Source organism: Silene latifolia, chromosome 1 (assembly GCF_048544455.1).
Source record: "Silene latifolia isolate original U9 population chromosome 1, ASM4854445v1, whole genome shotgun sequence".
Lineage (NCBI taxonomy): Eukaryota > Viridiplantae > Streptophyta > Magnoliopsida > Caryophyllales > Caryophyllaceae > Silene > Silene latifolia.
Genome location: NC_133526.1, coordinates 135,371,475 through 135,382,662, shown reverse-complemented (window position 1 = coordinate 135,382,662; position 11,188 = coordinate 135,371,475). Strand labels below are relative to the sequence as shown.

The 11,188-nt window shown below is 35.2% G+C and overlaps 1 non-coding gene across 1 annotated transcript; it reads right to left on the bottom strand.

Moving 5' to 3' along the window:
* Positions 1-10,268: 10,268 nt before the first annotated feature.
* On the bottom strand, positions 10,269-10,375 carry LOC141620434 (small nucleolar RNA R71). The gene has a single exon (XR_012531963.1). It is a non-coding gene; the product is annotated as a small nucleolar RNA R71 (small nucleolar RNA).
* Between the last annotated feature and the right edge of the window lie 813 nt (positions 10,376-11,188).

The following is an 11,188-nucleotide window of genomic DNA, read 5'->3' as shown; positions in this document are numbered from 1 at the left end:
CATAATAGTTCGACTCATATATCAAATATTTATATACAATTTTGTTTAATTTACCAATGACCATAAAGTGTAAATGTGAATATTAGTGCAAAGAATGAACGAGGTACACCGAATATACACTATGTACTACGTATTAATTAATACACTACCCATATGTTGCACTATACCACTATAGTTAGTCTTACTGAAGACGAGTCGGAGCAAGTGACGGGTAATGCCACTCACAAAACGAATAGGGGGGACAAGGTGGGGGCACCCCCATGTGCTTCCCTCTCTCCTCTATTTGGGTCATTTGTGAGAGGAAATGGTATCCGTCACTCCAAAGTGACGGATACGTGCCGTCTTCAATGAGATTTTGTGATACCACTATCTGTTCAAATGGCTTTGGCTTATATTAATTGCTAACACTTAATTATTTAATGCTATTTGGTCAATGCATTTTGAAATTTTAGAAACATTTACGAAAATCAACATACACTAGCTTATTTTTATCATTGACCAACCTACGTACCTTATTTTTATCATTGACCAATGTTTTCTTATATACTCCGTAATAAAGTTTGAAAGCGTGTGGCTGTAAAAGCAATTAGAACATCAACAATGGAAGAACGTAAAATGGGATTGTTCTTCGCCACATCGTCGCCACCTCATTTTTTGACAAAATCCGATTTTTAAGAACTATTTTAAACAATGACAAACGTTCTTTCTAGTTCTTTAATGAGTCCCAAGATTTAATAAGTTAAAATTAAAAAAAATGTAATAAAAAATGCCAAAAGAAAAAATAATAATTGCAAATTTATGGGAGTGGGTTCCACCACTACTCCATTCTTATTGTTTAACATAGCCCATGATATTCACACCCCAAAAGTCTTTGTTATTTTTCTAGCGTTCATCTTACCCTCTCTTCCCTTGTACTACCCCAGCCTTTTTTAATTGTTTTTTACTTGAGGGACGAACTGGTTCATCTGCGGAACTTCAAAGACGAACCAATTGCAAACAAGGGCCAATAATGGCATCTAGTTCGTTCTTCATTAAGACACTCTCTAAGAATAACCATTGTTGATGCCCTTATGGTGTCACCTTTTAAGACTATCATATATAAAATTGATAATATTACGATTAATATTATATTAACTAATAGAATGTATGTGTTTATTTATTTAGTACACTTTTCATTTCCACACTCTTACCTTCAATAAAACAATAAACTCAATTCCCTAAAACCTAATTTAATTATAGAAAATGTATTTGATTTGTTTATTAGAAACTATTGATCATATTAGTGTTTTTCTTCTCCATTTTCTAGTATTTATTTTCGTTTTATTCAAGGACTTAGGTTTTTAAGGTTTTCTTTGATTGACGGTGGTTATGTTGAAATCAGGCGTAAAAGGTGTGTCGGTGAGAAGGGTACAATGATGGTGAAAAATTGGTCAATGGGCGAGAAAGGTAGTGCTTAACATGTTTTTCTAGGAGGGACAAAAGGGGTTGACGGTGGCTTGGAAGAAGTTGATAGTTTGGTGGTAGGCTAGGAGATGGTAAGCGTGTTGTTGGTGGAGTGTGTGTTTTTGTTTATTTTTCGGAAAAAAAAAATCTTTATACCGTGCACAATTTGTTTAATTCTCTATCTTTATTTCTTTGTATATTTTTCACTTAACACAATATTATTTGTTTGTTAGATGATGTATTTCTGGAGTTTTTTTTCCACACTTCTTGTAGCTCGTGCATTTTTTGGTTTTAATTTGTGTTGTTCTCATCGCAATACAATTTATTTAAATTGTCGCATAAGACTACTTTAGAAGAGTTACATGACATATTTTATATTGTCCTGATAGTATGATATATTAATTTTCTTATGCTATTATAATTGATACGTGCATTTTATATAGTCTTTATAAGACTTTTATGCACGTATTTCTATGCGATTCTCGTAGTTTTATGCTACGAAATGCCCCGAATATTCTACTTTGGTTTGTTTTGCTTTATTTGCAGGAATGGACCCGAAAGTAGCGGAATCGAGCCATTTATCGTCCGTTTTGCACGCATTTAGAGGATGAGTGGATTTGGACCGGAGATGCTACTGTCTTGGGACGCGTGAAGACATTTCGGAAGTTAAATCGGCAAGTCATAGCTGAAACTAACAACATAATGAGCTGGCCGAGTCAAAGTCACTCGATTGAAGGCTCTATTGATCGGTCGAGCACTTTTGGAGAGGAGAAGACCTCGATCGAATGCTTTATGTGTTCGATCGAAATGTGTTTTTTAGGAGTTCCTCGATCGAGTTGCTTGTTTACTCGATCGAGTGGTTTTTGCTGAATTCTGTTCGATCGAGCTGTTTCAAATGGCTCGATCGAGTAAGTAGTATTGAACACGGGCTTTTTAGCTTAATTACGTGATTTAGGTTTAATAAGTGTCTTTCCTATAAATAGGAAAGACGTCATTAGGTCTAGGAGAGTTCTTCTTTTCCTCTGGATACTGTTCGACGTTACGGTGACTCTACTTTCCGGATCTTAATCTGTAATTCTCCCTTTTACTCTTTCTCTTTTTTACTCTTTCCTTAATTTGTGATGTTGATTATTCCTTTATCTTTCGCTCTTGTTCTATTTACTATTATATCTAGCTAGTTCCCTTGCTAGGATTTAGGGGATTCGATGAATTATTGTTAGTTGCTAATTAGGTTTACAGATCTTTCGTTGTTATCATGTCTTTGTTGTTAATTACTGCAATTAACTGTAATTAGTTGCTTGAATCGATGCATTTAGCTAATTTATTTGGTAAGCCTTAACCTAGACCGGAAGGTTGGAAGGGGTGAGACCTGCAGTGAACACTAGGATGCTTTAGTGAGGGCGAAAGCTAAGCTAATAGCGTTTTAGGGTGAATTGAGACCGGAAGGAGATATTCGCTACCCCTTAGACTGATACACGCGACCGATCTGTGACCTTAGCTGTAATTATCCGACATTCATTGATGACCCGACAATCCTAGTTCTCTCTCTTTATCGTTAATTGACTAATTTAATCACTCTCTACCCTCACTAATTAATCACTAATCCACCATAATTTACTATATATCATTTTTTTCTCATTTTTTTTCTCTCTCATCTCAAATAATAACATTCACTCTCTCCCTCTAAAATCCAAATAAATAAAAACTCCCAAATAAATAACCCCAAACAAACCCAAATAAATCACCCAAAAAACCCTCACTCACCACCCACCACCTACCCTCTCCTATCCAACCCCACCACGCACCACGCTCGCCACCTCCCGTCACCACCCACAACAGCCGCGGCTCCACCACTCCAGATCCGACCGCCACGACCACGACCACCAACCACTCACGGCCTCACCTCCCTCCCCTTTTCCACCTGACGACAGCCCACCACCACAACCACCACCGCACTTCCACCACCTCTTCTACTCACGCCCCTCATTACCACCTCCACTGCCGCCCCTCATTACCCTCCTCCTCTGACGACACCAACTACCCGTCCCTTCCACCACCACTCATCTCCACCGACAGCAACCGCAACAACGACAACAACCTAGATCTAGAAAAAAAAAACCCCACAACCCACCCTCTCCCACCTCCTACACATCCTACCACCACCACCACCACTACCATTACCGGTACCCTGCACCTACAACAAAACCCAACAACCTAAATCTGAAAAAAAAAAAACGACATTAGATCTGAAAACAAAACCCCACAGTCTGAAAAAACCCAACCCCGACGAGCCACGCTTTTTCCGACAAGACTCATCGTGGTGATGTTCGTCTTGGTCAGAGAGAGTGGTTGTGATGTCCACGGTGGAACGTGGTGGCTGATTTCACCCGGATGTCCACGCTTTTCATTGTTTTTTGAAATAAGAAGGGTTGGTGGGTGGTGTTTAAGATATTCATTTGTTGATTAAAAAAAATAATGTGTTTTCTTTTGTATTATTTTCAGATCTGCTTGATCTCTCTCTCTCTCTCTCTCTCTCTCTCTCTCTCTCTCTCTCTCTCTCTCTCTCTCTCTCTCTCTCTCTCTCTCTCTCTCTTTTTTAATATCGTCTATTAAAGTTACGGTTTTCTCCATTAAAGTTACATTTTTTCTCTATTAAAAGTTCACTATCTCTATTAAATTTACAGTTTTCTCTTTTAAAATTACATTTTTTTCTTAAAGTTACAGCTTTTATTATTAAAATTACACTTATTTCTATTAAAATTACAGTTTTCTCTATTAAAGTTACACTTAGATCTTGTGGTCGATGTTGTTAGTGGTAGTGATGCGACTTGTTGTCGGTGATGTTTGATGGTGGGATTTTGGTGTTTTAAAATCTACCTTTTAAAATCTTTTTTTATTTTTTTGGAGTTATTTTCAGATCTGCTTTTTTTTTTTTCATATGGGTGAAAGATAGACAAAAAAATATCTACTAAATTATATACATTGTCTTAGATGAGTTAGATATACATTTTTTTGTATTAAAGTTACACTTATTTTTATTAAAGTTACAGTTTTCTCTATTAAAGTTACACTTTTTTCTACTAAAGTTACACTTTTTTCTACTAAAGTTACACTTTTTTCTATTAAAGTTACATTTTTCTCTGTTAAAGTTATATTTTTCTCTATTATTAAAGTTACACTTTTCTCCATTAAAATTACACTTTTTTCTATTAAAGTTACATTTTTTTCTGTTAAAGTTACATTTTTCTCTATTATTAAAGTTATAGTTTTCTCCATTAAAATTACACTTTTTTCTATTAAAGTTACACTTTTTTCTATTAAAGTTACATTTTTTTCTGTTAAAGTTACATTTTTCTCTATTATTAAAGTTACACTTTTCTCCATTAAAATTACACTTTCATCTATTAAAATTACACTTATCTCCATTAAAGTTACATTTATATCTATTAAGGTTATTCTCTCAATGACTAAAGTTATATTCTCAGTGGACTAAAGTTACACTCTCAATAGACTAAAATTACACTCTCAAAGTACTAAAGTTACACTCTCAATGGAATAAAATTACACTTTTAATATGGACTAAAGATGCACTCTCAATGGACAAAAATTATAATTTAATGGACTAAAATTACATTTTAATTGACTAAAATTACACTTCTAAAAGACTAAAGTTACACTTATAAGTCACTCAATTTACAATGAGTTGTGTTAAAATTCTAAAAATGCAAAATAATATTTCTCAAAATCACTCGATAAATCAAAAGTTATACTCGTAAAACGCAAAATTTGTCCTAAACTTGCTTCAAAATTTCAAATTTCAAAATAATATCTGTCAAAATCGCTTTTTTTGGTTAAAATTACACTTTTTTTTTGTTAAAGTTACACTTTTAAAACAGTAAAAGTGTCATAAAATTTGTATAAACTTTCTCTCAAAAAAATAAAAATTGTATAAACTTGAAAACACAAGAAGACAAAAAATAGTGTTAATTGTGTATAATAATCAATTAGTGAATGTATAATTAAAGCTAGAGAGATAAAGTGAATTAATTAGTGTTAAGTATGTTTGTTGTTTTTAATCTCAATCATCCACCATGCATGATCCAAAGGCTATAGTAAGGATTTAGGGACTTAAATAATATAAGGGATTCATAAGAACTCTACTCTACTATATATATATATATATATATATATATATATATATATATATATATATATATATATATATATATATATATATATATATATATATATATAGAGAGAGAGAGAGAGAGAGAGAGAGAGAGAGAGAGAGAGAGATGAGTTCTAATGAGTCCACTTCTACCATTGAGTCCCTAAGTCACTCTAAGGGCCATTGGATGGACTCAATGGATGGTTGAGATGGATGGAGAGGAAAATGATTAAGGACTATTATAAAGAAGGATTATTTAATGGGAATACTATGTACTGTTGCACCCTTTCTCAAAATACTCTATACTTTGAATTAAATAGGAATACTACCAACTAATACACCCCCCATCTAACGAAATTGCTCTTTTTTTTTTACCTGATGCAATAGGTAATATGTTAGGTGACCCCACTTTTTTCTTGGAGCTTCATCTTCTTCCTCTTGCATTTCCAAAGGATACCTACTGCAACTTTTTTTATTTGTAAAAAATACCAACATCACAATTCATCAAATTCATCATTAATACCTGCTGCAACTTTTTTTATTTGTAAATATACCAACATTACAATTTATCAAATTCATCATTAATACTTAAATCTACAAACTCCATAAGTTAAAAGTTATCATCTTCAATGAAGAGTTCTTGAGCATAGTTCTTACTTCTTACATAACAATCATCTTCAATGGGAAATTCACTTAACATCTACAAAATTGCAAACTGGCCCCACTCTAACACGACACCAACCACCATCCACGAGCGACAATCCCAACACCACCACCCGCACAACCCTACGCAAACCATATTTGACCACACTCAGCTCGTCGGGAATCTGACCTTCATCCCCAAAACGACCTCACACCAATGCGAACTGTCACTTATCGCCACAAATTGACCCTTACCCTAAAAAACACCGTTAATTTTTCGGAAATTTCTCCATGAATCAAACCTCGTCCTCAGAAACGCTATAGATCTACACCTAAAATTAGTTTCTGGTCTTGTCATCCATGGACAAGTCTCAAGAGCAGTGCTCACGATGCTACGATGATGAGCAATTGAAATCCAAATCTTTGAGTCTGTTGTTCATCTTTCTTTCTCTTGTATCTTTGAGAAAAATAAAAACAAAAAATAATTACTTGAAACACTGTAAATTGGAACAATAACTTGGGAAAAATCAAACTTAAAGAAAATAAATAAGAAACAACACTAATCAATTGAGGCCGAAATTGATTTACTTTTTTCATTGTGGAATCAATTGAGGGCGAAATTGAAATTAGGCAGCCTGATTTGTACAGAGAAATAAATGGCGACGAAGATTAATAATGACGATGTTCGATGAACATGTGAAAAGTAGAAGTAGGGAACAAGAAAATGGATGAAGAAAACGTAATAGATGAAGATACAGGAGAAGTAAAGTGAAAAAAGAATGAATTTTTAAATTTTAGTCTAAGGCAACCGGTCTAACAGGTACCCCTCTCACGCGTTCTATTGTGTGGGAAGGGGTGTATTAGTTGGTAGTATTCCTAGTTAATTCAAAGAACGGAGTATTTTGAGAAGGGGTGCAATAGTTCAGAATATTTCCATTAAATAACCCTATAAAGAAAAGGAAAAAAATATGGATGGTTGGATTGAAATGTATGGTTGAGATTGAAAAAAAAAAAAAAAAGTATCACTAATCAATTTTCTATACACTAATTAAATTTTCTCTCTCTCTAGCCCCTAAATAATCAATTTTGAGTTTCAGATTTTATGAGTGTAAATGTAATGTTGTATGAGTTTTATGAGTGTAACTTTGATTTTTTTTTGTGAAGGAAAATTTTATTTTTTTGGTGACATATTTTATGGCGGTTTTGTATGCAAAAAATTGAATTTATACAATTTCAACATTTCACGAGTGTAAATGTAATATGTTATGAGTATAATTTTGATTTTTTTTGTGACGGAAGTTTTGAATTTATATAATTTTAACATTTTACGAGTGTAACTTTGATGTTTTACGAGTGTAAATATAATATTTTATGAGTGTAATTTTGATTTTCTTATGACGGAAATTTTAAATTTATATAATTTAACATTTTACGAGTGTAACTTTAATGATTTACGAGTGTAAATGTAATACTTTAAAAGTGTAAATTTGATGTTTTAGGCAATTTTCTATATAAAAATTTGAATTTATATAGTCTTAAGATGTCACAAGTGTAAATTTGCTGCTTTACGAGTGTAAATGTAGTATTTAAAGTGTAAATTTGAAGGTCTACGAGTGTATATTTGAAGGTTTACGAGTGTAAATTTAATGCATTACAAGTGTAACTTTGGTCCTTTACGAGTGTAACTTTGGTTCTTTACGAGTAAAACTTTAGTCTAACCACCAACAAACACCACCACCGTCGTCCTCCAACACCAACTCATACCCATAAAAAGATCTATAGTAGATCTGAAAAAAAAATGAGATATTTGATGAGTGTAACTGTAAAGAATATACGAGTGTAACTTGATACGTGCATTTTATATAGTCTTTTTAAGCCTTTATTGCACGTATTTCCATGCGATTCTCGTAGTTTTATATTGCGAAATGCCCCGAATAGTCTACTTTGGTTTGTTTGGCCTTAATTTCAGGAACAGACCCGAAAGTAGCGGAACCATGCCTTTTTTAGTCTCATTAACATGCATTTATGGAGATGGAAGATTTAGAACGGAATTACTATGCCTCGGGATGCGTGAAGTGGTCTCGGAAGCTAACCAACGAAGAAAGGAAGCTGGTTCGGTGGCTAAGTATTCGATCGAAGCCTTTTCTGTTCGATCGAGTGAATATGGCGGTCAACAATGCTCGATCGAGTCCCTGCTGTACTCAATCGAAAGGTGGCATTTCAAGGTTCCTCGATCGAACATGTCAACTGTTCGATCGAGAGGTTATGCTGGAGAATTACTCGATCGAGAGCTTTCAATGTGCTCGATCGAGTACTTTATGTCTGACGTGATATTTTTATCGCGAGAACTTATTTACTTTGTTAATTACATGTTTAATAAATATCTTCTCTATATAAGGAATAGACGTCATTAGGTTTAATCATCTTTCATTAGGCTTCTTAATCTGATACTTTTGCTCCTAATTACTCTGTAAGACAGTTTTTCTCTTTTAAACGTTGCTTTCGTTCTTATTGCCGGATCTCAATACTTTGTAATCTCTCTTTACACTTTGATTTAATTTAATTCTCTCTTTGCTTATCTTTAATCCCTGCTCTTAATTTTTGTTCTAATTAGTGTTATTGTTTAGTTTATGTTAATTTATCACTATCATCTTTATATCATGTTTCTTGCTATTTCATCCATTATTGTTATTAGTTTCAATATGAATATGCGTAGCTAAATCCCTTTATGTTAGGATTAGGGGAGCCATGGTAGTGAGACAATGATGTTGTAAATAGATTAGGAGGTTAACATGTGAGAACTGTTTTATAGCCATTTAAATTTAATCGTTTACTTGAGTGCACACTTCTAAACTAGTTAATCCGGTTAAATTCGGACCTAGATCGAGAGATTGGAAAGAACAGACCTGTTATGAACAGTAGAATACACTAATGAGGGCGAGAGCTAAGTTAGTAGTATTTTAGGGCAGATAGCGGACCGAGAGGATCTTTCATTCACCCTTCTCACATTAGACCGACTGATCTCTTTATGATTGAATTGGCTAATTACCATGGTGAATCGACTTCCTAGCATTCTTCTCTTTATTTGATTACAACTCATTTCATTTACTATTTTTATTGCTCTATTTCTCTCTGCCTTAATCATATTTAGTAGTTTAGAAAACAAATAAAAAAACCCCAATTGTTACCGTGACGGGCTAGATAACGAGTAGATATAATAGCCTCCCTATGGAGTACGATACCCGACTTACCTCTACTATATTAGTTGAGCCGGTTGGTTTATTTTTGATAGGGTTGCGACAGCCATGTCAAATTTTGGCGTCGTTGCCGGGGAGGAAATTAGCCTATTTACTTGTCTATTTTCGTCTGTATCAGTCTCAAGGGATTTCTAATTCCTTTAGACAGTTCTTATTTATTTTCTCTAGTTTTGTTTATGCCCAAGTCTAACAGGCCAGAATTAATACCAACTGATCCTGAACCGGAGCGGACTTTTCGCCATAGACAGAGCTTGTTGACAAAGAATCGTCAAAAGGAACCCATGAGTACTTTTGACCCTGACCTTGAACACTTTACATTTGCAGAAGATCAGTCTTTAGAGGAAGACACTTCTATTTCTGCAACAATTATTGAATCTGTGAAGGTGCCTAATATTGCGAGTCATTCTGAGCCAACAACTGCTTCCATTCCCAAGGGTTTCAATCTTGCAACAGAAGATGGGAATACCTTCGTCACTCGGCCCTCGTACATTAATCTGGTGGAGAGGAATTTATACAGGGGAGTAGCTGGCGAAGACCCGAGAAAGCATATGGAGGTCTTTACTGATTACTGTTCTACCATTCCCGCTACTAAGGGCGTGACTCAAGATAAGATAAAGGAAGTCCTTTTTCCTTTTTCTCTGACTGATGGAGCCCGAGAGTGGCTTAGTGGCCTGGATAGATTTTCAGTTGGAATTACCAATTGGGAGACCTTAGCTCTCACTTTTTATAAAAGATACTTTCCTCCACAAAGAACAAATACACTGAGAGGGAAGATTACGAGTTTTAAACAAACTTCGGATGAAAATTTGTATGAAGCGTGGGGTCGGTTTAAGAAACTGGTCCGGTCCGTCCCTCATCATGGGTTTAAACAGTGGTTTTTGTGCAACCAATTCTACAATGGGTTGTATGATGACCACCGTGCTATTTTGGATACTCCAGCTAATGGTCGATTCCAGAAGAATATTGATGATGATAAAGGTTGGGGAATTATAGAAGAGATGGCCACCCATTGTGCTTAATATAGGAATCCTAGAAGTGGAATTAGAACGGTTTCTACTGATAATAGTGCACTTGTGGCTCAGCTGGAAGCCATGAATGCCAGATTTGATAAATTCGAGTTGCAGGCCACGGGGGATCAACAGACGGTTTACTTGTTGACTAGACAAGAGACCGTCTCATGTGAGAGATGTGGTGGTGATGATGGTCACACTGCTGTGGATTGTTTAGCTGAGAAGGAGCAAGTCTTTGTCTTTCAACAATATAGGCAAGGAGGCTCCTATTACAATAACCAAGCTGGAGTCCATCCTAACTTGAGATGGACTAGTCAAAATGTCTTGAATGCAACATCTCCACCACAACAACAAGCTTATGTACCGCCACACAAAGCTCAACAACAAGGCTTTCAAGAGCCTCCATCTTTCCCACCGCCACAACAAGGTGCCTTTTCTAGTGGCATAAGTGAAATGGCCTAGTTGAAGTCAATGCTGCAATCACTGACCATTCAATTGCAGAAGAGTGAGCAAGCGAAAGATGCTTCTATTAAGTCACTCGAAACCCAAATGGCTCAACTAGCTGCCAATCAAGCTTCGAGGCAACCGGGTCATTTACCGTCACAAACTGACAAGAAACATCACGAGACGGTAAATATGATAAATCTGAGGAGCGGTCTTTCTTATGA